The 23,993-nt window shown below is 43.8% G+C and overlaps 1 protein-coding gene across 4 annotated transcripts in view; it reads left to right on the plus strand.

Moving 5' to 3' along the window:
• ankrd12 (ankyrin repeat domain 12) overlaps window positions 1–23,993 on the plus strand; it is a 222,177-nt gene that overhangs the window by 13,612 nt on the left and 184,572 nt on the right. For 3 of the 4 annotated variants that reach the window (XM_080194656.1, XM_080194653.1, XM_080194654.1), the window contains exon 2: window positions 2,128–2,241. The exons of the other annotated variant lie outside the window; for it this stretch is intronic. The gene's annotated coding sequence lies outside the window, so the exon portion shown is untranslated. The remainder of the gene's footprint in view (window positions 1–2,127; window positions 2,242–23,993) is intronic. 4 annotated transcript variants of the gene reach the window in all.

Genomic DNA, 23,993 nt, shown 5'->3' on the forward strand with positions numbered 1-23,993 from the left:
AGGGAAGAAGGATAGGGTGCAGAACATAGTGTTGTAGTTAAAGATAGGGTGAAGTGAAAGATCAGCTTACTGTATGATAGGACCATTCAAAAGTCTGATGACAGCAGGGAAGAAGATGTTCTTGAGTTGGTTGGTACGTGTTTTCAGACTTTATCTTTTTCCCAATGGAAGAAGGTGGAAGAGAGTCTAAGGTCTTTGGCTGCTTTCCCAAGGAAGTAGGAAGTGTAGATGGAGTCAGTGGATGGACTGGGCTACATTCACAACCCTTTATAGTTTTTCTGCAATCTTGGTCAGAGCAGGAGCCATACCAACTTGTAAAAGGATGATTTCTATGGTACATCTGTAAAAAAAAAAAATTGGTAAGAGTTGTAGCGCACATGCCAAATTTCCTTTGCCTTTAATTTTGCAGAAGGCTTTGGTGGGTTTATCTATACTGTCAGCATGGAGGGACCAGAACAGATTATTGGTAATCTAGAAACACCTAGAAAAGTGAAGCTCTCAATCACCTCCACTTCATCACAAATCCTGAGACACTCACTGTCACTGGTTCTAGATTCTCCATGATGTAGAGATGCCGGCATTGGACTGGGGTAAACACAGTAAGAAGTCTCACAACACCACCTGACGAACCTTGCACACACCTGACGAAGGAACACTGTTTCCGGAAGCTTGTGAGATTACTATCAAATAAACTGGTTGGACTCTAACCTGGTGTTGTGAGACTTCTAGATTCTCCATCCAGGGAAAACATCTTCCCTGCAACTAGTCTGTCAAATCCTGGTAGAATCAGATCTCCTCATCCTTTTAAATTTCAGTGAATGCAGGCCCAGTCAAACCAATTTCCCCTCATAAAACAGATCTGCCAGCCTCAGTATTATCCTAGTGAACCTCTGCTGCGCTTTTCTATGGCAAATGTATCCTTTCTTAGGTAGAGAAACGAGTACTGCATGGAATACTCCAGTTGTGGTCTCACCTACTTGCCTACTCATTCCACTTATCTAAATCACTATGAAGCGTCCTTGCATCCTCCTTGCAACTCACAGTTCTGCCCAGTTTTGTCTCATCAGCAAATTTGGGAATCTTCCATTTGGTTCTGTCGTCCAGGTTGTTTATGTATATTGTGAACAGCTGGGACCTACACACTGATCCTTGTAATATCCCACAAGCCACTGTCTGACACTCTGAAAAAGACACATTCCCATTCTGTTTCCTGTCTGTCAAACAAATCTGTATCCATGCCAAACATTACCCCCGATCCCATGTCCTTTAATTTTGCCCACTAACCTCTTGAGGGACCTTGGCAAAAGCCTTCTGAAAGTCCAAATACATCACACCATCTTCTGGTTCTCCCTAATCTATTCTACTTGTTAGATCCCCAAAAAGCTCCTGTAGATTTGTTAAGTATGATTTATCTTTCTTAAACCTAATGCTGGTTTTGTTGAATCCTCTTGATGCTTTCCAAATAGTCTTTTATAATGGACACTGGCATCTTTCCCACTGCTGATATCAGGCTAACTCTAGTTACCTATCCTTCACCCATTTGAAACAGAAGGCAAGACTTTTCATTGGACCATTTAAAAAAAACTTTTTATTCAGTAATGGTTAAGATTTTAAATGCACTGCCTGAAAGTGTGGTGGAAATGGATTCAAGTAGTTTTAAAAGGCAAATTGGATAAATACTGAAGAAGCAAAAATTGTGGGAATACTGTACAGAGAAAAACATGTAGAAGGCTAACTGGATTGCTCTTGAAGTCTGGTGCTGACTTGCTGGGCCAAATGGCCATCTCCAGTAGTGGACTATTTTATGATTGTATTAATCAAACCACATTTATTGGCCATTGCTTTCAAGTGTTGGTGGGCAATGTTTTTGAACTATTACAAAACCACGCTTCCGCAATAGTGTTACGTGTTACATATAATTTGCAGGACAAAATCAGGCCATTTAGTTCACTGGTCTACATCAGTGCTCGATGGACATAAAGATCTATAATACACTCATAAATCCAGAATTGTATTGTAAATGGCATATATTGAAGCTATTGGAAATGCATTTTTTGATTGTGTATGTTTGAATGAGCTTTAATTTAATAAAGTGATTAGTAGCGCTGTATTTGTCTTGCATTACAGGCAGCAGCCTTGGTAACGGTGTAAAGTAAATGAGGCTGTGCTATTGCCTTCCGGAGGTGCCAAAGTTGAACTAAAGAAGTGGTTTTGTGGTGTAGATGGAAGCAATAGCTGGAGGTAAGAGTCTATCTTTTCTGGCCGTGGTGTGCATGTCTATAGGAGTCATTTGCTAATGGAATTTCTCTAGTGTTTTTGTGTGTCACTGATGCACAGAGCAGCTCTTGCTGCAGCACAGGAATGTGGTGATAACAACATCTGTGTGTATGTGTATTGACTTTGTTGTCAAACACTTGTAGCCTGTAGAAAGCTGAGCTGGTGCAGCTGATGCGATGTTGGACCTCTTCGTTTATGGTGGTCTTTTGAGAGAGATGACAGCCCAGGTATGAGAAATAATGTTTACCATGTTTAGAGTATCTCCTTCAACATGATATTTCAGTGGTGTTACCATCATTCAATTCCTGACTGCCAACATTCTTGGGGTTACTGTTGACCAAGTGGAACTCACTGCATAAAGATAGTGGCTACAGGACAGGTCAGAGGTGAGGAATACTGTGATGAGTAACTCTCACCACCTGCCTCGCCAAAGCCTGTCCACTATCTACAAGGCACAAGCCAGGATGTGATGGAATACTCCCCACTTGCCCAGATGGGTGCAGCTCCAACAACAGAAGAAGGTTTAAACCATCCAGAACAAAGCACCTCTCGTGATTGGCACCTCATCCACAAACATCCATTCCCTTCACCACCACCGCTCAATAGCGGCAGTGTGTACCATCTACAAGATACACTGCAGCAATTCACCAAAGATCCTTAGACAGCACCTTCCAAACCCACGACGACACCCATTTAGAAGGACAAGGGCAGTATGCATGGGAATGCCACCACCTGCAAGTTCCCTTCCAAACTACTCACCATTCTGACTTGGAAAAATATCACCATTCCTTAGCAGTTGCTGGGCCAAAATGCTGGAGTTCCCTCCCTAAAAATATTGTGAGTCAACATACTGCACGTGGATCGCAGCGATTCAAAAAGGCAGCACACCACCACCTTCTTGCTAACAGGTATGGGCAATAAATGCTGTCTAGCCAGCAACACCTACGTTGCATGAACGAATTAAAAAAAACCGTATGGGAGGTGGAATATTTGGCTGACCATGCCTGGGTTGAAGTACAGGCTGAATTTCTTTGTTTGCAGAATTGAAGCGATTGGGTAGCTTGCAAATCTGGTGTAGGGTGGGCAACAACACTGCAATCATCTGCAAACAGTCAATCGTGTACATCTATGGTGGTTATTTTAGTCTTGGCATAGAGACAACTGAGGTTAAAGTTTTCCATTTAGGTGGTATTTAAGACTCAGAGAGCTGTTGAACTTTGAGGTGAATATTCATTGTCTAGTGGATTGTGTCTAGCATAGGAACTTTCACATGGTCTTGCCTAGCCTGCTTCTGATTTTGACAATGATTGTTCAGATCTCCCACTTAACCGTTGTGGTCATTTCGTCATGAAGCAATTGCAGGATTGTGGTGAGGTTTCTTGGGTATCCAAATCTTTGGAGCACAATCCACAAAGCCTTATGGGTTAACTGAGTCAAATGCTTTGGTCAGGTTGATGAAAGCAATGAAGGGTTCCTGGTGTTCTTGTCATGTTACACTGGCATAAAGAATATATTGGAGGTTCCTCTGAAGGGTCTAAAGTCACACAGTACAATGGAGTGAATTTCCTCTGCCACAGGAAGTAGATGATTCAGGATTTTCCCCGCTATGGATGAGAGAAAAACTAGTCCTCCACAGCATGATTTATCTCCCTTTGTGAAGATAGTTACAATTATTGCATTCCTAGAGTCGGGGAGTGGAGGTGTGTGTAGGAGGTTTCTCTTTCCTCCCAAATCCTAAGGATAAGTGCTGGATGGCCTAATCAGAGCAAAGCTCCACCAGCTTTGAAGATCTCAGTTGGAATACCATTGGGGCTACAGTCTTAATTTTTAATCTGTTTGTTGTAGTTATCCCATCAACATTAATTCACCAATGGATTCTACCAGGAAAATGGCCTGGAGAGTATCAGCAGCCGCTATGGATTCACATTTGAGGGGTTGTTGTAAATGTTCTTTACAGCATTGACGGATGAAGCATCATCCTCATAGAATCACTAGTGCAGAAGGAGGCCATTCAACCTATCAAGTCTGTAGCGACAGCAATACCACCTAGGCTGTATCCCCATAACCCCACTTATTTACCCTGCTAATTCCCCTGATAGTAAGGGAAGATTTAGCATGGCCAATCAACCTAACCCGCACGTCTTTGGAGAGTGGGAGGAAACCGGAGCACCTGGAGGATACTTGTGCAGACACGGGAAGAACTTGTAAATTCCATACAGACAGTGACCCAATGTCCCTGGAGCTGTAAGGTAATGCTAACCATTGTGCCCCCAAGGTGAAGTAGACAAAATTCCCATCGCTCTCGGGATACCGCCAACCTGTGAGTGATGGGAATTTTATCCATTTCACCTTGGTTTATAGATGGCCCTGTTGGATTCATGCAAGTACTAATTTCTTTGAAGCTAGCAATTCAAGTATTTACATAAAACTCAAGAACATAAGAACATAAGAAAAAGGAGCAGGAATAGGCCATCTGGCCCTTCGAGCCTGCCCCGCCATTCAATAAGATCATGGCTGATCTGTCGTGGCTCAGTTCCACATTCCCGCCCTCTCCCCATAACCCTTAATCCCCTCTCTTATCAAAAACCCATCAACCCGCGTCTCAAAAATATTTAGCGAGGTAGCCTCCACCACTTCAACGGGCAGAGAATTCCAGAGATTCACCACCCTTTGAGTGAAGAAATTCTTCCTCGACTCCATTCTAAACCGCCCCCCCTTTATCTTGAGGCTGTGCCCCCTAGTCCTACTGTCCTTTCTGAGCGGGAAGAGTCTCTCCACCTCTATCCTATCCATCCCATTCATCATCTTATATGTCTCAATGAGATCTCCCCTCATTCTTCTAAACTCTAACGAGTACAAGCCTAGTTTATTCAGCCTCTCCTCATAGCTCAACCCCCTCAACTCTGACATCAGCTGAGTAAACAACCTCTGCACTCCCTCCAAGGCCAAAATATCCTTGCATAAGTACGGCGCCCGAAACTGCACACGGTACTCCAGCTGTGGCCTCACCATTGCCCTATATAGCCACAGCAAGACCTCCTTACTTTTATATTCAATCCCCCTCACGATGAAGGCCAGCATCCCGTTCGCCTTCCTGACCACCTGCTGCACCTGCAAGCTGGGTTTTTGCGACTCGTGCACAAGGACCCCGAGGTCCCTCTGCACCGTCGCCTGCTGCAGTTTTTCTCCACGTAAGTAATAATCCTTCCTACCATTATTCCTACCAAAGTGGACCACCTCACACTTGCCAACATTAAATTCCATTTGCCAGTTCCTGGCCCATTCGTCCAGCCTATCGAGATCCTTCTGTAGACTCTCCACACCCTCCGCGCAATTTGCCGTTCCACCAATCTTGGTGTCATCAGCAAATTTCGACACCATACACTCGGTTCCCTCCTCCAGATCATCTATGTAAATGGCAAATAGCTGAGGCCCCAGCACCGACCCCTGGGGCACTCCACTAGTCACCAACCGCCAATCCGAATAGCACCCATTGACCCCCACTCTCTGCCTCCTATTTGACAACCAGTCCTCTATCCACGCTAACACCCTACCCCCAACTCCATGTCCCCGGACCTTCTGCAATAACCTCTTGTGAGGTACCTTGTCAAACGCCTTCTGAAAATCAAGAAAGGCCACATCCACCGGCTCTCCTCTATCCACCGCCCTAGACACATCCTCATAGAACTCCAGTAAATTTGTCAGACACGACTTCCCTTTAACGAAACTGTGCTGCGTCTGCTCTATCAAGCAATTCCCCTCAAGATGCCTCGCTATTTCCTCCTTGATGACGGATTCTAACATTTTACCTACAACAGACGTTAAACTAACCGGCCTATAATTCCCCGCCTTTTGCCTGGCACCCTTCTTAAATAATGGCGTAACATTAGCCGTTTTCCAATCTTCCGGCACTTCCCCGGAATCCAGCAATGTCTGGAAAATAACCACCAAGGCATCCACTATCACGTCCGCCATTTCTTTCAGAATCCTCGGATGCATTCCATCCGGTCCTGGGGACTTGTCCACAATCAGCCCCTCCAGTCTGTCGAGCACCGCCTCTCTAGTAACAGTAATGTCACTGAGACCCTCCAGTCCTACCACCTTTCTATCTCTAACGCCCGGCAAATTATTCACGTCCTCCTCCGTGAAGACAGAAACAAAAAAGTTATTCAAGACCTCAGCCATTTCCCCATCCCCTACCACTAAGCCCCCCTTCTCATCCTCTAAGGGTCCAACGTTCACCCGAGCCAGCCTCTTCCTTTTTATATACTTATAAAAACTCTTGCTATCCTTTTTTATATTAAGCGCTAGCCCAGCTTCATAGTTTCTCCTACCCTTCTTTATCAATTTCTTTGTCAATCTTTGTTGACATTTAAACCTCTCCCAATCATCATCTTGTTTACTACTCTTAGCTACTCTAAACGCCTCCGCTTTTAATTTAACACTTTCCTTCACCTCCTTTGTTATCCACGGCTTATTACCTCTCTTCCTACGGTCCTTTTTGACCATCGGAATAAATTTCTGCTGAGCTCCAAGAAAGATCTCCTTAAAGATCCTCCACTGCTCCTCAGCAGACCTACCTTCCAATGCGCTCCCCCAGTCCACATTCGCCAATTCCTCTCTCATCCTACCGTATTCCCCTCTGTTCAAACAAAGGACGCGTGTCCGGGAACCCACTTTGTCCTCCTCCATCTGCACCAGAAACTCCTCCATACAATGATCACTCTCCCCAAGAGGATCATAGAACATAGAACATTACAGCGCAGAACAGGCCCTTCGGCCCACGATGTTGCACCGACCAGTTAAAAAACAATGACCCTTTAACCTAAACCAAACCCTTACCATCCATAAACCTATCCACGGATCTCTTAAACGCCCCCAAACTAGGCGCATTTACAACTGCAACAGGCAGGGCATTCCAATCCCTCACCACCCTCTAGATAAAGAACCTACCCCGACATCCGTCCTATAACTACCACCCCTTAATTTAAAGCTATGCCCCTTCGTACTAGCTTTCTCCATCCGAGGATAAAGGCGATCACTGCCCACCCTATCTAAACCTCTAATCATCTTATATGTTTCAATAAGGTCCCCTCGTAGCCGCCTTCTTTCTAACGAAAACAACCTCAAATCCCTCAGTCTCTCCTCATATGACCTCCCCTCCATGCCAGGCAACATCCTGGTAAACCTCCTCTGCACCCTCTCCAAAGCCTCCACATCCTTCCTATAATGTGGGGACCAGAACTGCACACAATACTCCAAGTGCGGCCGCACCAGAGTTTTATACAGTTGCAATATGACGCTGCGGCTTCTAAATTCAGCCCCCCTACCAATAAACGCCAAGACACCGTATGCCTTCCTAACAACCCTATCTACTTGATTCCCAACTTTCAGGGATCTATGTACACATACACCTAGATCCCGCTGTTCATCAACACTATTCAGAGTCCTACCGTTAGCCCTATACTCTACACATCCGTTATTCCTGCCAAAGTGAATTACCTCACACTTTTCCGCATTAAACTCCATCCTCCACCTCTCGGCCCAGCTCTGCAACTTGTCCAAGTCTCCCTGTAGACTAAGACACCCTTCCTCACAATCTACTACACCTCCGACTTTGGTGTCATCAGCAAATTTACTAATCCACCCAACTATACCCTCATCCAGATCATTTATAAAAATTACAAATAGCAGTGGCCCCAAAACAGATCCCTGAGGCACACCACTCGTAACTGAACTCCATGTCGAATACTTACCATCAACCACCACCCTCTGTCTCCTATCCGCCAGCCAATTCCTAATCCAATTTCCTAGATCACCCTCAATCCCATACATCTGCAATTTCTGCAGAAGCCTTCCATGGTGAACCTTATCAAACGCCTTACTAAAGTCCATATATACCACGTCAACTGCCTTACCCCCATCCACCTCTTTGGTCACTTTCTCAAAAAACTCAATAAGGTTAGTAAGGCACGACCTACCCTCCACAAAACCATGCTGACTATCTCTAATCAATTCGTTACTCTCCAAATAACTATAAATCCTATCCCTAATAATTTTTTCTGAAACCTTGCCCACAACAGAAGTAAGACTCACTGGTCTATAATTCCCGGGGAAGTCTCTGTTCCCCTTAAACAATGGGACAACATTCGCTAACCTCCAATCTTCTGGCACTATACCGGTGACCAACGACGACCTGAAGATCCGAGCCAGAGGCTCTGCAATCGCCTCCCTTGCCTCCCACAGAATCCTAGGATAAATCCCGTCCGGCCCAGGGGACTTATCTATTTTCAAACCCTCAAGATCCTTCACTGCAAGGTCCCTAATTCTACCCACCTCATTACATAACACCAGATCCAAGATAGCTCGCTCCCTCGTCAGCTCCAACACACACTGTTCAAGGAAACTATCCCGGCAGCATTCCAAGAACTCCTCCTCGAGCCCTCCGCGTCCAACATGGGTCGACCAATCAATATGCAGATTGAAATCCCCCATAATTACGGCCTACAACAACAACTCCTACAACATCAACTGTGCTGGACTAGACACTGTGTCCAGATGGCTGAATAGGGCCTCCCCCACCGAGTCCTGTTGTCTTCATATTCAAATACCAGTGTTGTGAGAATGTGCGAGGTCGTCGCTAGCTTATCGTGGGAGAAACATGTTCATTGGTGAGAAACTGCTGTTAGGGAGGGTTATCAGGTAGCTTAGAAATAGAAAAAAATGTACACTTTTTTAGAAAGGAGCTATATACTTTTAAGAAAGAAACACAAGCAATAGGGAAATAACTGGATTTTTGATTTTAGCTTAAACTGTAAGTACAGAATCTTTAGCTATTTTAGAACCTCAAAACTAACTTAATAATTAAGGGATTCCAATTGTTTGTCTGACATAAATGAAAAGATTTTTCTAATCTGATTTATGTTTGTTTAATTATGACTGGGGAACTCAGTCACCTGACTGCACATCCTGTGCTGTTTGGAAAATCCTAGGTGTTCCTGGCCGCCTGGATGATCATGTGAGCGGGAGGTGTCTCCAGCTGAAGCAACTCAACTTCGGATTTGAAGCATGAGCAGCAGCTGGGAGTGCTTCAGTGCACTTGTGTGGTTGAGAAATGCATGTTTCAGGGTGCAATTTACCTCGACGTTCAGGCAGAGGGGGAATAGGTGACTGCCAGATAGAGGAAGGGAACCAGGTAGATACTGAGGAACTCTCCCACATGTATCCTACATGCAAACCATTTTTCAGTTTTGGAAGAGTGAGTGACAGTTTCTGTATGGAAGCCAAACAGAGTCAAGAATATGGCACTCTGGGTGGTCCAACTTCTCGAAATGTAGAAGGGCAATAGTGGTGGGGGATTTGTTAGTGAGGGGAGTTGACAGGTGCTTCACTAGCCGTAGACATGGCTCCAGGATGGATTGTTGCCTCCTGGGTGCCAGAGTCAAGGATGTCCTGGAATTGCAGCAAGACATTATGAATGGGGAGGGTTAATAACATAACATAAGAAATAGGAGCAGGAGTAGGCCATCTGGCCCTTCGAGCCTGCCCCGCCATTCAATAAGATCATGGCTGATCTGTCATGGCTCAGCTCCACTTTCCAGCCCTCTCCCCATAACCCTTAATCCCCTCTCTTATCAAAAACCCATCAACCCGCTTCTTGAAAATATTTAGCGAGACAGCCTCACCACTTCAAGGGGTAGAGAATTCCAGAGATTCACCACCCTTTGAGTGAAGAAGTTCCTCCTCAACTCCGTTCTAAAACGCACCCCCTTTATCTTGAGGCTGTGCCCCCTAGTCCTACTGTCTTTTTTGAGCGGGAAGAGTCTCTCCACCTCTATCCTATCCATCCCATTCATCATCTTGTACGTCTCAATGAGATCTCCCCTCATTCTTCTAAACTCCAACGAGTACAAGCCTAGTTTATTCAGCCTCTCCTCATAGCTCAACCCCCTCAACTCCGGTATCAGCCTAGTAAACCTCCTCTGCACTCCCTCCAAGGCCAAAATATCTTTGCGCAGGTGCGGCGCCCAAAACTGCACACAGTACTCCAGTTGCGGCCTCACCAATGCCCTATACAGCTGCAGCAAGACCTCCCTACTTTTATATTCAATCCCCTTCGCTGTGAAGGCCAGCATCCCATTCGCCTTCCTGACCACCTGCTGCACCTGCAAGCTGGGTTTTTGCGACTCATGCACAAGGACCCCGAGGTCCCTCTGCACCGTCGCCTGCTGCAGTTTTTCGCCCCGTAAGTAATAGTCCTTCCTACCATTCTTCCTACCAAAGTGGACCACCTCGCACTTGCCAACATTAAATTCCATTTGCCATTTCCTGGCCCATTCGCCCAGCCTATCTAGATCCTTCTGCAGACTCTCCACACCCTCCGCACAATTTGCCGTTCCCCCAATCTTGGTGTCATCAGCAAATTTCGACACTCTACGCTCGGTTCCCTCCTCCAGATCATCTATATAAATGGTAAAAAGCTGAGGCCCCAGCACCGACCCCTGGGGCACTCCACTAGTCACCATCCGCCAATCCGAATAGCACCCGTTGACCCCCACTCTCTGCCTCCTATTTGACAACCAATCCTCTATCCACGCTAACACCCTACCCCCAACTCCATGTCCCTTGACCTTCTGCAATAACCTCTTGTGAGGCACTTTGTCAAACGCCTTCTGAAAATCTAGAAAGACCACATCCGCCGGGTCTCCTCTATCCACCGCCCTAGACACATCCTCATAGAACTCCAGTAAATTTGTCAGACACGACTTCCCTTTAATGAAACCGTGCTGCGTCTGCTCTATCAAGCAAAAGATGCCTCGCAATTTCCTCCTTAATGACAGATTCTAACATTTTACCTACCACAGACATTAAACTAACCGGCCTATAATTCCCCGCCTTTTGCCTGGCACCCTTCTTAAACAACGGCGTAACATTAGCCGTTTTCCAATCATCCGGCACTTCCCTGGAATCCAGCGACGTTTGGAAAATAACCACCAAGGCATCCACTATCACCTCCGCCATTTCCTTCAGAACCCTCGGATGCATTCCATCCGGTCCTGGGGACTTGTCCACAATCAGCCCGTCCAGTCTGTCGAGCACCGCCTCTCTAGTAACAGTAATGTCATTAAGACCCTCCAGTCCTACCACCTTTCCATCGCTAACACCCGGCAAATTATTCACGTCCTCCTCCGTGAAAACAGAAACAAAAAAGTTATTCAATACCTTAGCCAACATAGAAACATACAATAAAATAGTCAGAGCTTATGGCCCATGATGGGACCAAAGGCATAAGAAGAAAGGTAAATTTGGTCCTCCAAACAGACTTCAGGAAATTAGGTCGGAAATTGAAAAGCAGGACTTCAACAATAGTTTTGACCAGCTTTGACAAAAGGTCATCTGGACTCGTGAGCTCTTTTCTCTCCTTACAGATGTTGCCAGACCTGCTGAAATTTTCTCTTTGGCTTTCAGATTCCAGGACCTGCAGGAATTTGCTTTTATACTTCAAAGATAGTAATCTCCAGATTCCTTCTGAGCATCTCAGTATACGAACAGAAGCATAGAGTAAATGAATATGTGGCTGGAGAGATGGTGCAGGAGAGAGGGCTTTAGCTTCCTGAGGCATTGGGACTGTTTTTGGAGGATCTGGGACTTGGGCAGGTTGCATCTGAACAGGACCGAGACCGGCATCCTCATTGAGAGGTTTGCTACTGCTGCTGGGGCAGATTTAAACTAAATTGGCAGAGGAGTAGGATTGTGACATATAGTTGAGAGAGGAGAGAAGCTGAGATGGAATTAGAATTTAAAACACCAGTAAGTGAGTCTGAAAGGCAGAGAAAGCATAGGTTAGATAAGAAAGAAGTGAGCCTAGCATGACTAAGTGAGGTAAGGAGCCTGAGGAATAAGACAGACAAGCTGAGGGCACAGTTAGGCACATAGAGTATGATATCTTAGCTGTGACCAAGAGTTGGCTGAAAGGTAGGCAGGATTGGAAGCTCAACATTCCTGATTATGGGGTATTCAGATGAGATGGAAGGGTTGATAGAAGAGCTGGGGAGCTCGCGATATTGATTAAGGAATCAATTAAAGCAGAGGAAGGACAATATCCTTGAAGGATCACCAAATGAGGCCATATGGATCGAATTAAAAATCACAAAAGGGACAAACATGCCCTTCTGATGTGTAGTATAGGCCCCCTCGCAGTCACAGAGTGTGAGGGTCAAATGTGGAATCAAATTTCAGAAATGCATAGGATTGATAAGGCAGTAATAGGGGATTATAATTATCCAAATATTAACTTGGAAATTTTTGATGTACAAGGTAGGAAGGGAGCAAAATTCTTAAATCGCAGCCCAGAGAACTTTAGCCAGTACGTAGAAAGCCCAACTAGGGAGGGAGCATTTCTGGACCTAATATTTGGAAATGAGCCTGGGCAGGTGAAAGACTTATCAGTAGGCAAGCATTTTGGAGATGGTGTCCATAATTTAGTTAGATTTGGGATAGTGATGGAAAAGGATAAAGATAGACTGGGAACTGAGGAAAAGCTAATTTTACTAAGATCAGAGCTGGGAGCAGCTGGTTGCAGATAAAACTGTCAGAGCAATGGGAGTTCTTCAAGGAGGAGGTAGTAAGAATACACAGATATGTTCTATAAAAACAAAGGGTGAGACCAAGACCAGAGAACCCTGGGTATCAAGGGACAGAAGCCTGTGAGAAATACCAAGGGCTCAATATGGCAGAGTCCCTAAGAATTATAAAAGTGTGGGTAATTGTGTGGACCAGGAAGACATGGTACAGTCCTCAATGAATACTTTTGTGTTGGTCTCTGTGATGGAAAAAGATGATGCAGATACAGATATTAGCATGGAGGGCTGTGAAATATTAGAAATAAACAGAGGGCAAGGTAGTACTAGCAGATTCAGCAACTTTAAAAGTGGATAAATTTGCAGACCTGGATGAGATGTCGAAGGAGGAAGACATCAAGGGCACTGGCAGAAATTTTCAAATGGCCTCTGGCCATTGTGAGGTACTGGTGGACTGTAGGACTGCTAACATCATCCCAATATTAAAAAAGTGAGGTGGGGAGAGACCAGGAAATTATAGGGCAGTCAGCCCTATAACTTGGAAAGTTACTAAAAAGAGTCTGAGGAACAGAATATATCTGCTCTTGAATAGACACTGATTAACCAGGGATAGTCAGCATGGATTTGATCAATTTAATCCAGTTATTTAAATTATTGTCACAAACCAAGATACAGTGAAAAAGTATTGTTTTGCATGCTATTCATTTTGTGAAAGTAGCCAGGAGTGTTGTTGAGGGTAACGCTTTAGATATGGTCCCTGTGGACCTTAGCAAGGCTTTTGGTTAGGCCCCTCGTAGCAGAAGGATCTAGAAAGTAAGGGCCCGTGGAATCCAAGGCTGAGTGCACATTTGGATCTAAAATTGGCTGAGACAGGAAGCAGAGGGTGATGGTAGAGGAAAGTTTGTGATTCTATTTCCAGTTTCGGCTTTTTTGAACAGTTTTCGTCTGTTTGTCTAAGGAGAGAGATACTGGCATTAGAGGCAGCACAGAGAAGATTCACTAGGTTGATCCTGGGTAAGGAAGAATTTAAAAGTGGGTTGGGCCTATACTCATTGGAGTTTAGAAGAATGAGAAGCAACCTCCTTGAGACATATAGGATTCTTAAGGGGCTTGACAGGGTGGATGCTAAGAGGATATTTCCTCTTGTGAGTGTGTCTTGGACCAGAGAGCATAATCTGAGTAAGGGGTTACCCGTTTTAAAACCAATGAGGAAGAACTTCTCTGAGGGTGCTGAATCTGTGGAATTCTTTACAGCACAGCACTGTGGAGGCTGTGTCGTTAAATTTGTTCAAGCTGTGACACAGATGTTTAATCAGGAAAGGAATCGAGAGTTATGGGGATACAGTGGGAAAATGGAGTTGAGGATTTTAGCAGGTCAGCTGTGATCGCATTGAATGGCAGAGCAGACTTGATAGGTCAAATGACCTGCTTCTGTTCCTGCGTTTTATGGTGTTGATCTTCCCCAAGTCCAGATCGGACTGCCTGGGAAGGTAGTTTAGGCTGAAGGTACTTGAAATTTCATAACATTCAGGAATAAAGGGCAAGTGCTGAAAAAGGGATTAGCGCAACTTTGACTCATTGAATCTGCACTAACAAAACTACCAAAGGGTCTTTTCTGCACTGTATGACTCTATTACAAAGATGACTTCAAAGCCACTGCTGTGAAGGCTGTGGATGCTTAGTTATTTTATCTGGTGCATGTGAATATGTTCCGCAAAACTAGCAGGATGCATTTTCATTTCTTTAGCAACTTTAGCACATTGCAGAAGTGATTTGGTGATATAGATCTGAATATATGCTGCAGTATCTTTGAAGGCAGTTTGTTGTGGCTTCAAGTTATAAAGGGCTTATTATCAACTCAAGGGTCAAACAAGCGTCTTATAATTGTAATACACATCTACTCCCTTCTCCTTCCTGGCTCCAGCTGAGATTCCCCTCAACCCAGAATGCACACCTTGCAACCGATTGGCTCAGCTTTTTGCACTGCCTCTCCATAGGGTCCAGCCCAAGCAAGTGGCCCTCAAGGATCATCTCCTTAAAGGGACCATGCTACCACAACTGTATGTTTCTTGCTGAGCACTTTGAGTCTTTTGTAATTTTGTGCGCTTGTTACAGATGCATTTTGTTGCTGTATATCTTGACGTTTGCATTGTTGCTAATATTAAATGTCACAGGATTTGATTCTTAATTTCTTTTTGCCTAATGCACTTTGAACCTTGATTAGTTTGTGTGATTTATGAAGCTGGGAGGTACACCCACCTTTTTCATGGGTTGTTCCTCTCTATGATTGCCTTTTCCTCCATCCTTTGTACTTGACAGTTGGATAGGTCTAGTTTTAAGTAGGGATAAATTAATTGGGTTTTTTCCCCCACTTTATTTTTGTTTATCCCACCTCCATGCAGCAAACAAAATAGTTAGAATATCCACTGAATGCAAAATTCAGTGGGTAAGTAGAATGCATGTTGGGCAAGCTGTGTTTGGAAATGAAAATCACGTGACTGAATTGGTGTATAATAAATTACAGAATTACTGAGGTTAACAATTTGGGAACAGGAGCAAGAGTGGGGTGTTGTGACCAGCTGAAAACACAGGTGCATTGACTTAAGTTTGGGGTGTTTCGTGCTCCAGAAAGATTTCTAATTTATCAAATTAGCTTGCAAATCCACTGTTCCACAAATTATAAACCACCTAATCACTTGCATTAATATTACACTTACTATTCCAAAAACAAAGACAAAAAGGAAGTGGTAAAGTGAATGGAGTTTGGGACCGGTTTTAATTATCCATGTCCATGCATAATATTGGTGTTCATCTCAGGGCTCTTGATACATAAGATTAAGGGGGGAAAAACCCTCCTTCTGCTATTCTTTAGCTTATCCAACCTCATCAGCATCCTTCTACCTGTAAATCAGATTTGTTGGGGATGAAGTAACTTGACTTTTGCTGAAGGAATTAATATGCAAGAGGTAGATTCTACTGCAATTACTGCAAGTGAAGCGTTTATCACGTGCCATTATGTATTGTTTTTGGCATTAATGCCTGTTGCCATGATCATGCCAAACCACAGGTATGTTACCATTTTTCTTTGGTATCAGTTAATGTTTCCCAGGTGCGTGAATTGCTGTTTAGGGCTTTCATATTTGTAAGCTTTCTTGTTGCAGAGCTTTGGGTATCCTACTGTACATTTGGCTCTGGCTACCTCACCATGTAAGAAATCCTTAGGTATGCGACCACCTTCCATCCTGTGTACTAAGCCAGCAAAAGTCATCCTTGCTTGAGAAGTACCAACATAATTGGGCGCCTTGCCTTTGAAAGGGCTGCTTCATTTGTGATGTTTTGTTTCTTTTTGTGAGCTACTCAATGTGCTGTAGCAAGTGAAGATGGAAGTTTGTTGAGCTTCCTTTCTTGCTAGCTGTAAATTGTCCATGTTTCGTAGCCATACAACAAGGTGTTGAAAACACAGTACCTTGGTCTAAGATGGTTGATGCTATTCAGTGTATGTTTTGTGACCGGGCAAAGGTGCAAGCTGTGTTTCCTATGCATGTATTGAGTTTTACACTAAGAAATAGATTGTCTATTGTCATAGCACCACAAACGGCTTGACTACAGGGTGGGAGAAAGAAGAGGATTCTTTAGTCAGAGGAGCAGGCAGGCATTTCTGCAGCCAAAGAAGTGACTCCAGTATAGTGTGTTGCTTCCCTGCTGCCAGGGTCAGGGGTGTCACTGAACGGCTCAGGGCATCCTGAAAGGAGAGCGTAGTGAATTGGAAGTCGTGATGCATGTCGGTACCAACGATATGGGCAAAGTGGAGAATGAGGTCTTGCATCAAGAATTCAGGGAGCTAGGCAGCAGATTAAAAAACAACTTCAATGGTTGTAATCTCTAGGTTATTCCCAGCTTCTAGTTAGGTCTAGCGAGTATAGAAATAATAGGACAGATGTGTGGCTCAAGAGTTGGTGCAGGAGAGAGGGTTTTAGATTCCTGAATCACTGGGACTATTTCAGGGGAATGTAGTGCCTGAGAAGGTAGTGGAGGCTGGAAACCTTATAACCTTTTAAAACAAAATATGGATGAGCACTTGAAATATAACATTCAAGGATATGGGACAAGCGCAGGAAAATGGGATTGGTGTGCCTTAATGGTAGTTGTTGTCAGTGTAGAATTGATGAGCTGAAGGGCCTTTCCTGTGCTGTATAACCGACGTTATGCACCCCCAGTGGGGTATTATTTTGCATGGTTGGGAGCAGAGATGTGACACCTCCCCCCATGTCCATGGTTTTCTTAATGCTTCTAGTTAGGGGGAAAAGGTTACAGGGTTGGGAGAGAGAATCCATAAGTAGCTGAGTTTTCACATAAAAGACTATCACAGCATCATTAGTGTCAAAGAGCTCTCTGATCAAAACATGCATATTTTTGCATGGCTTTGTCTGGGTAAGATTAGAGTTTGCTGTCTGACCTAGTATGCAGATGGTCGCCTGCCATATCTGCAAGGAAGACAAAGGCCAGGAGCATGGAGAAGGGGATTCAACAAAATAGGAGCTAGGATACAGCCCTGTTTCACTTCATTCTTTGCTCTGAAATTATTTGGCGCAGTGCTATCAAACTGACAGTATAATGCATGGCATGGAAGGAGAACTTTTCCCTAAAGTCTTACCCAAACTAGCCCAACTGTGTTCTGTGTAAATACTACTGCACTCTGCTGTGCAAAAAATATGAACTAACAGGAGCAATGTAAAATAAGCAAGTAGGTAGATTTATACAATTTTATTTTGCAATTTACAATTACACAAAACATTTGGTGATTGTGGTTTGCTTCCTGCTCACAGCACAATTTTCCATGAAATTGTCAATTATATTTAGTGCAATGAAGTGTTTCATTGGGACATCTGGCTTAGTTGTCAGATATTTCATCAGTAGTCATGCAGAATTAGATGTAATGGCTGTAGTGGTTCCTCTACATCTGTCTAGATGCTGGACCCACTCGCTTGGGCCTATTCCTTACTACTTGCACAGCAGCAGCCCCTGGCACTGCATAAATAACTACTAGTTATAATCCCTCATCAACACTGCACTGGAATCAAAGCTTGGGCCTGCTGGCAGTCAAAACAGAGAACTCAAATGTTCAGTGTTTTGAGTTTGTATTGGTGCTTATGTGGGATCCTAAACTCTGTCAGATGCAGCTGCTTCCTCTGTTGGTAGGATGAATTCATAATATTGAAAGCATTTGGCAAAGGATTGCCGTCAGGCTCGCTCCTGCAGACATGTGACATAAAAAGCGCGCTGGCATTGTGCTGCAGCAACCGCTCCTTGCAACACACATTCATGTGGTGTAAATTCATCACAGAAATCACATCTACAGTCTATCACTCAGGTTACAGATGCTGGCCTGGCAGTGGGAATTTTTGGTTTAGGCATTTCTTTTGAACTCCACAGTTGTCATCTATTAAGATGACTGCTCTGCTTTCCAGTGACATATATTTTGGTAAACTTGGCACAGCTGCTTCTTAAAAATAAAAATATGGATGGCCTATGTTTTTGTTGTTTCTGAAGATTGTGAGGTTTTTTTTGCCTCTCCCAGGAGATTGTGAACAGGGTGAGGAGGGAGTGCAAGTGTGATGGTGTGCACCAATTATACAAAGCTGAGGTATGATGGCCTCTGTGGAGCAGCTGCTCTTGTCGTTTCAATAATATACTGGATAGTACAAAATATTTCGATACGTATTTGTACAGCTGAATGTTTAAATCTATTATTTCATTGTTCCTACCAGTGTTTTAATAATTGTATCAATTACACACAGTTAAGTAATTCCTGCTGCATGATGTACTACCTGGCATTATTAAGTGCTATACATTTTCAAGATCTTGTTACTCCTCCAAAATATTGTTGTTACACCTAGCATTTTAATTTATATTACAAGTTTTTAAACACGTGAAAGGTTAAATCAAAATATACTAATTACTGTATCCTTTATAACTATTTGTTTATCTGTTTGCTTACTGTACTTTTCCTCTTAATACAATAACCACTTCAAGATTTTTAAAATTTTCTCCTCTTAATGAGGGTATTATTCTACATTTTACTTGTATTTATAATTATCAATAACAGATGGCAACAATTAAGAATCTACATTTGAGGTAATTGCTGTGTAGTTAGTTTGTTGAAACTAGTTGTCGGATTGACCCAGTTCTCTCTTTGAATGTTGGTGTAATGTGATTAAATTCTAATTGGCACCATAAAATAATTTTAAATAGTGTCTTCTCCCACAACACAAGGTCAATAAACCTACACCAAACTGTATGCAAATTGAAAATTGAGGAAATTTCTTTCAGTACCTCCATGTATTGTATTTTGGGCTGAATTATTTTGTTTGACTTCAGTTATTAATTTTGAAACTATTCAATCATTATTTTAGAATGCTATGATGATACTATTTATAGATCCCCGGTGGATTTTCCCAGTTGTGTTTTGCGGAATTGCTTTGAGTGGAAGCCTGTAATGTTTTGAACTTTTACAATTTAAAGCAAATGACAACCGAGTAATCACAACTTTGGGACAAAATTCAAAGCCAACTCCAGGATTTCAAAACTTAACCTAGCAGGAGGAATGCTGCTTTGTTGAAGGTGCAGTGCTGTGCATGGTAAAGACAGGTATGCAATTCAGCCATTTGTATTTCACCACCTTTTATCTGCCATTGTTCTACATTCTTTCTACTCATACCTAACAAAAATTTGCCATTCTTACTTTTGCCATTTTAAATTCATTTAGCTAAAATAGTTTTTGAGGGAGAAAAGTCAAGATTTAAACCTATGACTTATAACTCGGCCAAGAGTGTAACCCCTTGAGCCATTGTTGACTACCATTTTATAAATTCAATGAAAGGCTGAAGCTCCAGTATAACAGCCTGTGTGACACCTCTAGTCACATCATACCAATTGGAGCACATACCATTATTGTTACTCCTTTAGAATCAGAGGTTTACAGCGTAGAAACAGGCCCTTTGGCCCAAGTTGTCCATGCCACCTTTTTTAAAACCCCTAAACTAATCCCAATTGCCCGCGTTTGGCCCATATCTCTATACCCATTTTACCCATAAACGCTTTTTAAAAGACAAAGTTGTACCCACCTCTACTATTACCTCTGGCAGCTTGTTCCAGACACACTCCACCCTCTGTGTGAAACAATTGCCCCTCTGGACACTTTTGTATATCTCCCCTCTCACCTTAAACCTATGCCCTCTAGTTTTAGACTCCTCAACCTTTGGGAAAAGATATTGACTAGCTACCTTGTCTATGCCCTCATTATTTTATTGACGTCTATAAGGTCACCCCTCAGCCTCCTATGCTCCAGAGAGAAAAGTCCCATTCTATTCAGCCTCACTATAACTCAATCCATCAAGTCCCAGTAGCATCCTAGTAAATCTTTATTTGCAAACTTTCTAGTTTAATAATATCTTTCCTATAATAAAGTGACCAGAATTGCACACATTAGTCCAAGTGTGGCCTTACCAATGTCTTGTACAACTTCAACAAAACGTCTCAACGCTTGTATTCAGTGTTCTGACTGATGAAACCAAGCATGCAGAATGCCTTTTTCACCACTCTGTCCACCTGTGATTCCACTTTCAAGGAGCTATGAACATGTACCTCTAGATGCCAATCGAAGAATTGAGTTTAGGAGTCAGGAGATAATGCTGCAGCTGTATAAGACCCTGGTCAGACCCCACTTGGAGTACTGTGCTCAGTTCTGGTCGCCTCATTACAGAAAGGATGTAGAAAGGGTGCAGAGGAGATTTACAAGGATGTTGCCGGGATTGGGTGGCATGCTTTATGAGGATAAGTTGAGAGAGCTCGGTCTTCCATCCTTGGAGAGACAAAGGATGAGGGGTGACCTGATAGAGGTGTTTGCGTGGAGGGTGTGGACAGTCTGCAGAGGGATCTGGATAGGCTCAGCGAGTGGGTGAGGACCTGGCAGGTGGAGTATAATGTTAGCAAGTGTGAGGTTATCCACTTTGGCAGAAATAATAGTCGGAGGGATCACTATTTAAAGGGCAAAAAGCTGCAGCATGCTACGGTGCAGAGGGACCTCGGGGTCCTTGTGCATGAATCGCAAAAACCCAGTCTGCCGGTGCAGCAGGTGACCAAGAAGGCGAATGGAATGCTAGCCTTTATAGCGAGGGGGATAGAATATAAAAGTAGGGAGGTCTTGCTGCAACTGTACAGGGCACTGGAGAGGCCGCAGCTGGAGTACTGTGTGCAGTTTTGGTCGCTGCACTTGCACAAGGATATTTTGGCCTTGGAGGGAGTGCAGAGGAGGTTCACTAGGCTGATACGGGAGATGAGGGGGTTGGCCTATGAGGAGAGACTAAATAGACCGGGTCCGTACTCGTTGGCGTTTAGAAGGCTGAGGGGGGATTTTATAGAGACGTTTAAGATAATGAAAAGGATGGATAGGGTAGAGGTACAGAGATTCTTCCCGCTCAGAAAGGATAGCAGGACTAGAGGGCACAGCCTCAAGATAAGGGGGGGTGCAGTTTAGATCGGAGTTAAGGAGGAACTTCTTCACTCAAAGGGTGGTGAATCTCTGGAATTCTCTGCCCGTTGAAGTGGTGGAGGCTACCTCGCTAAATATATTTAAGTCACGGGTAGCTAGGTTTTTGACAGACAAGGGAATTAAGGGTTATGGGGAGAAAGCAGGAAATTGAAACTGATCCACTTCAGATCAGCCACGATCTTATTGAATGGCGGAGCAGGCTCGAAGGGCTAGATGGCCTACTCTTGCTCTTATTTCTTATGTTCTTATAAGATGATGAGAGGTATTGATTAAGTGGATTCTCAGAAGCTATTTCCCGGGGCTGAAATTGTTGCCACAAGAGGACACAGGTTTAGGGTACTGGGGAGTAGGTACAGAGGAGATGTCAGGGGTAAGTTTTTCACTCACGTGGTGGGTGTGTGGAATTGGCTGCCGGCAATGGTGGTGGAAGCGGATTCAATAGGATCTTTTAAGAGACTTTTGGATAAATACATGGGACTTAGTAAAAGAGAGGGTTATAGGTAAGCCTAGTAGGTAGGGACATGTTCAGCGCAACTTGTGGGCTGAAGGGCCGGTTTGTGCTGTAGTAGTTCTATGTCTCTCTGTTTCTATCTCATTGTCGTGCAACTCTTCCCAACGCCCTAGCATTAACTGAGTAAGTCCTGCTCTGGTTCAGTCTACCAAAATGCATTACCTCGCATCTGTCTAAATTAAATTCCATCTGCCATTTGTCAATCCACTAGCCCAATTGATCAAGATCCCATTACAATTGGCGATAACTTTCTTCACTGACTACTATGCCACCAATTTTGGTGTCATCTGCAAACTTACTAACCACACCTATATTCTCATCCAAATCATTAATATAAATGACAAATAACAGTGGGCCCAGCACTGATCCCTGAGGCACACCGTTGGTCACAGGCCTCCAGTTTGAAAAACAACTCTCTACAGCCACCCTCTTCACCCTGGATCCCGTAAGATTTAAACTTTTGCAACAACCTACCGTGCAGTAACTTGTCAAAGGCCTTACTAAAGTCCATGTAGACAACATCAACTGTACTGCCCTCATCTACCGTCTTGGTTACCCCTTCAAAAAACTCAATCAAATTTGTAAGACATGGTTTTCCATTCACAAAGCCATGCTGAATGTCCCTAATCAGTCCCTGCATCTCTAAATGCCTGTAGATCCTGTCTCTCAAAATACCTTCCAACAATTTGTCTTGTCAAGAGGAAAAAGGAAGCATATGTAAGGATGAGAAAACAAGTTTCAGTTGGGTCGCTTGAGGGTTACAACGTATTTTTTTTAAAAAGGGCTTAGGAGGGGGCATGAGAAGTCCTTGGTGGGTTGGATCAAGGAAAACCCCAAGGCTTTTTACTCTTATGTAAGAAATAAGCGAATGACCAGGGTGAAGTTAGACCAGTCAAGGATAGTAGTGGGAACATATGCATGTAGTCAGAAGAGATAAGTGAGGTGTTGAATAAATACTTTGCTTCAGTGCTCACTAAGGAGAGGGGCAATGTTTTTGAAGATGAGAATGATATACAGGCTGATAGGATGGAGGAGGTAGATCTTCTGAGGGAAGATGTATTAGCAAATTTGAAAAATCTGAGAGTTGATAAGTCCCCTGGGCCAGATGGGATACATCCCAGGATGCTTTGGGAGGCAAGGCATGCGATTGCAGAGCCTTTAGCTTTGATCTTTGGGTCCTCACTGTCCATGGGGATTGTCACAGTGAAAAGTCTGACAACACCAGGTTTAAGTCCAACCAATTTATTTATATAACAGCACAAACTGTCTGTGCTGTTGTATGCTCTGTCTGAAGCCAGAACTCTCCATTCGCCTGACAAAGGGGCAAACCCCGAAAGCTTAAGAGTTTACTATCAAATAAACTGGTTGGACTTAAACCTGGTATTGTCAGACTTCTTACTGTCTCATAGAAGCCAGAGAGTGGTGGTGGAGGGAAAACTTTCAGACTGGAGGCCAGTTACCAGTGGTGTACCCCACAGGCCAGTGCTGGATCCTGTGCTATTTGTGATTTTTATCAATGACTTGGAAGAGGTGGCTGAAGTGTGGGTTAGTAAATTTGCTGGGGAGTAGTGGATGAGGTGGAGGGCTGTTTGTAGGCTGCAAAGAGACTGATAGGATGCAGAGCTGGGCAGAAAAGTGGCAGATGGAGTTTAACCCTGATAAGTGCGAGGTGATTCATTTTGTAAGGACAAACCTGAATGTAGATTACAGGGTCAACGGCAGGGTTCTGATGTACAGAGAGATCTTGGGGTTCATATCCACAGATCTCTAAAGGTTGCCACTCAAGTGGATAGAGCCGTGAAGGAAGCATATAGTGTATTAGTGTTTATTAACGGGGTTAAAGTTTAAGAGACATGGTGTTATGCTACAACTGTATAGGACCTTGGTGAGACATTGGAATACTTTGTGCAGTTCTGATCACTTCACTGTAAGAAGGATGTGGAAGCTTTGGAGAGAGCACAGAGGAGATTTACGAGGATGCTGCCTGGTTTTGAGGGTAGGTCTTATGAGGAAAGGTTGAGGGAGCTGGGACTTTTGCCTTTGGAGCAGAGGAGAAGCGACTTCATAGAAGTTA

This window comes from Carcharhinus amblyrhynchos, chromosome 8 (assembly GCF_965287045.1).
Source record: "Carcharhinus amblyrhynchos chromosome 8, sCarAmb.v2.hapA, whole genome shotgun sequence".
Classification (NCBI taxonomy): domain Eukaryota; kingdom Metazoa; phylum Chordata; class Chondrichthyes; order Carcharhiniformes; family Carcharhinidae; genus Carcharhinus; species Carcharhinus amblyrhynchos.